The sequence below is a fragment of the Xyrauchen texanus genome, chromosome 39 (assembly GCF_025860055.1).
Source record: "Xyrauchen texanus isolate HMW12.3.18 chromosome 39, RBS_HiC_50CHRs, whole genome shotgun sequence".
NCBI lineage: Eukaryota > Metazoa > Chordata > Actinopteri > Cypriniformes > Catostomidae > Xyrauchen > Xyrauchen texanus.
In genome coordinates, this window is record NC_068314.1 from 2,364,482 (window position 1) to 2,369,028 (window position 4,547).

The 4,547-nt window shown below is 40.8% G+C and overlaps 1 protein-coding gene across 1 annotated transcript in view; it reads left to right on the forward strand.

The window, feature by feature from the left end:
• Nucleotides 1-3,811: 3,811 nt before the first annotated feature.
• LOC127632537 (inhibin beta B chain-like) overlaps nt 3,812-4,547 on the forward strand; it is a 12,881-nt gene continuing 12,145 nt past the window's right edge. Inside the window, exon 1 of the mRNA XM_052111163.1 lies at nt 3,812-4,547. This exon is cut by the window's right edge and continues 385 nt beyond it. The gene's annotated coding sequence lies outside the window, so the exon portion shown is untranslated.

Here is a 4,547-nt window from a genome sequence, read left to right on the forward strand (position 1 = left end):
CCCTCTATAGAATGTAGTGAGGATGGGGGTTGGGAGATGTGCTTTCCTCAGCCTTCGAAGAAAGTAGACACGCTGCTGGGCTTTCTTGGTGATAGAGCTGGTGTTGAGGGACCAGGTGAGGTTCTCCGCCAAGTGAACACCAAGGAATTTGGTGCTCTTGACGATCTCCACAGAGGAGCCGTCGATGTTCAGTGGAGTGTGTTCACCTTGTGCTCTCCTAAAGTCAACAACCATCTCTTTTGTTTTGTCGACATTCAGGGACAGGTTGTTGGTTCTACACCAGTTCGTCAGCCGCTGCACCTCCTCTCTGTATGCTGACTCGTTGTTCTTGCTGATGAGACCCACCACGGTCGTGTCATCGGCGAACTTGATGATGTGATTCGAGCTGTGCATTGCTGCACAGTCGTGAGTCAGCAGAGTGAACAGCAGTGGACTGAGCACACAGCCCTGGGGACCCCAGTGCTCAGTGTGGTGGTGGTGGAGATGCTGTTCCCGATCTGGACTGACTGAGGTCTCCCAGTCAGGAAGTCCAGGATCCAGTTGCAGAGGGAGGTGTCCAGGCCCAGCAGGTTCAGCTTTCCAATCAGGTGCTGGGGAATGATTGTGTTGAATGCTGAGCTGAAATCTATGAACAGCATTCGAACGTATGAGTCCTTATTGTCTAGGTGGGTGAGGGCCAGATGGAGGGTGGTGGTGATGGCATCGTCCGCTGAACGGTTTGAACGATCACGCAAACTGCAGTGGGTCTAGTGAGGGGGCAGCTGGGTCTTAATCTGCCTCATGACGAGCCTCTCGAAGCACTTCATGATGATGGGTGTAAGTGCGACGGGACGGTAGTCGTTGAGGCAGGACACTGAAGACTTCTTTGGCATGGGGATGATGGTGGTGGCCTTGAAGCACGTTGGAACAACGGCGCTGCTCAGAGAGATGTTGAAGATGTCGGTAAGAACATCTGCTAGCTGGTCTGCACATCCTCTGAGCACTCTGCCAGGAATGTTGTCTGGTCCAGCAGCCTTCCGTGGGTTGACTCTACGTAGAGTTTTCCTCACATCTGCCGTGGTAAGACAGAGCACCTGGTCGTTGGGAGGAGGGGTGGACTTCCTCGCCATCACGTCGTTCTGCACTTCAAACCGAGCATAGAAGTCGTTCAGCGCATCTGGAAGGGAGGCATCTTTGTCACAGGCAACTGATGTTGTCCTGTAGTTGGTGATGGCCTGGATGCCCTGCCACATGCGCCGCGTGTCACCGCTGTCCTGGAAGTGACTGTGGATTCTCTGGGCGTGTGCGCGCTTTGCCTCTCTGATTGCCCGTGACAGTATGAGAGACCCCAATGATCTTCTCAGCTGTCCTCACTATCCTCTGCAGGGCTTTGCGGTCCGAAACGGTGCAAGTCCCAAACCAGGCAGTGATGCAGCTGCTCAGGATGCTCTCAATAGTCCCTCTATAGATTAAAGGTTAAACATAGATTAAACATTACTAATTAAAGGGATAGTTCACCCGAAAATGAAAATTATCTTATCATTTACTCACCCTCATGCTATCCCAAATGTGTATGACTTTCATTCTTCTGCTGAACACAAATGAAGATTTTTAGAAGAATATTTCAGCTCTGTAGGTGCATACAATGCAAGTGAATGGTGACCAGAACTTTGAAGCTCCAAAAAAGCAGATAAAGGCAGCATAAAAGTAATCCATTCGACTCCAGTGGTTTAATCCATGTCTTCAGAAGTTATAGGAAAGGTGTGGATGAGAAACAGATCAATATTACTTTACTTTAAATCTTAATTTCAACATAATTATTCTTTAGTTTTTTTGGTGATTTGCATTCTGTGTACATATCACCACCTACTGGTCAGGACTGATCAAAGGCGATGATTTAGATGAGTACAATTTGACTTAAATATTGATCTGTTTCTCCTCGTGATGTAGATCATCCACACCTACTCTATAACTTCTGAAGACATGGATTAAACCACTGGAGTTGCATGGATTAGTTTTATGCTGCCTTTATCTGCTTTTTTGGAGCTTCAAAGTTCTGGTCACCGTTCACTTGAATTGTATGGACCAACAGAGCTGAAATATTCTTCAGAATATCTTAATTTGTGTTCTGCAGAAGAAAGAAAGTCATACACATCTGGGATGGCATGAGGGTGAGTAAATGATGAGGGAATTTTCATTTTTGGGTGAACTGTCCCTTTAACTAAACGCGAGGATGCAAAGTGTAAGCAGGATCTGTTCACTGTGAATTCTCCCTTTGGCCAGTAGGGGACGCTGTTTTACAACTTAAAAAGTCGTTCAGAGAAGCGGTTTCATTCAGGTATTACTGACAGGACTATTTTATTAATGTAATCACCAGTTGTTAGTGAGTTTTAAATTGAATATGATATTTTTAAAACTGCTCTTTGTTGTTTTAGAGGGTTAGCCTGACATCCTTTAGCACAGTGCTTCAACCAGGGGGACGGGACCCACTAGAGGGCCCCAGCACACTTCCACGGGGGCCTCAAGATCTCTTAAAATTATTTAAAATAAGGTAGATTATTATAATTTTATATAATTATTATGATCAACTTTCTGAAAAAAAAAAAATCCCTTTAACAGCTTGATTTGTATGAAGAACAGTTCTAGACATTTCTGGAAGCACAAAATGTATCAAGATTATTTGTTCAGTAACACTTTCCATTTCTTAACATGAATAAACAATTAACAATATATTTGTTGCAGCATTTATTAATCTTTGTGAATGTTAGGTAATAAAAATACAATTGTTCATTGTTAGTTAATGTGTGTTCATGATGCATTAACTGATGTTAACAAATACAACCTTTGATTTTAAAACTGTATTAGTACATGTTGAAATGAGCATTAACTAAGATTAATAAATGCTTAATACGTATATTTCATTGTTAGTTCATGTTAACTAATGAAACCCTATTGTAAAGTGTTACCAGTTGTTTTAATCTATTTATGCTAGTAGTTTCTTACATTAAAAACAAGCTGTGTCATCATTACAGTAAGTATCTGAGGAAATATCTTACAAAGGTTGAGAACATCTGCTTTAGATGAGTGTGTCTGGTGCCTGCTTAAAAGGTTTACGAGTTCACACATTCATTCTTAAACTAGTTCAATGTTTTGCTTATTCTCTATTGGGGGATGCTTCATCTTTCCCAGACTCACAAATATATATATATATATATATATATATATATATATATATATATATATATATATATATATATATATATATATATATATATATACCCCAATTTTAACTAAATGTTCCATAATAAACCAATATTGCCCCTAAAGGACAATAAGCAATGTTTTCTCTTTTAAAAAGGATTTAAAATGTCTTTAATATTTTTCTCACCAAATGCAATAAAAACAAAATAACGAAGACCTTTAATGCATCATGTGTTTGCACATTATTTATATATGCATATTCATATTTTTCTTCTTAATTGCTCTCTTCTTCACTATAACTTCTCATTCCCTGTAACTATTCATTTATAATCTTCTGGGATATTTTTATACTCAAGGAATGTATTAAAACACATTTACACTGATGTCCATTTCATTAAAACACTTTTTATTAAGTCCAGTATTGAGCAGTCTGCTGAAGTCGACATTTCCAAAGATTTCACCACGTAAGAAGCCAGCAGTGTCGGCACATTTCCCTAAAGATCATGATTCCCCTCCATCCTGAGGTTCCTCTTGAAATCCCAGAGTTGGCGGATCGTCCCACGTGGTTCTTCACTCCTGTATAAAAACTTTCCAGAGACTCAAAGCGGCACAATGTCTGTTTGCACGGGAATAAAGCAGAAGCTCCCGAACAACATCGCGACCACCAAGAACTATGAAGAAGAAGTATTTGGAAAATGTTTACTGGAAGTCAAAATGTCCAGCAAAGGAGAACTGGACCTTGAACTGAAGCGCTAAAATAAAGAAAAGGCGAATGACAATTTGGAGATATTGTTGGGGGCAAACAGGCTCTTTTTTTTATTTGGTTGCTATTCAATCGCTTCTCTTCATTATGGATCAATTTAACCGAATAGTGTGAATAACCAGGACATAACAGGGACACGTGAGAACAGGTATCCTTTGTTTTGTCGGTGGGGGTTTGACGCGTAATTTGGAGATATCCAGTCATGTCATGACGCAAACGCGCAAAAGTGTCATTCGCGACTGTAAAGGTGGACACCTCTGAAAAATTCTGCGTCGTTTCCTTTTTCTTCATTATAAATGAGTCAACTCTGTGACATTTGGATGCTATAACGAGCAGAACTGCACCGGAGTGACCAAAGACCGAATCCAACATCGGGAACCTTTTCAGAGCATTTCAAGGATATATTGCGTTTCATTAAAGGCGAGCTTTAGGAGAGGATATTACAGCTATTCGACCAATTATTTCACACTTTTATTCACCTTTTAAGTTTCTTTCTTTTTTTTTTTTTTTTTGGGAAGAAGGCGCGTACGAACTTGAGACTGACTTGAGTCAATCAAACACAAGTATCGAGTTGTGCTTTGGAAATCGCATTTAATCACGTAAA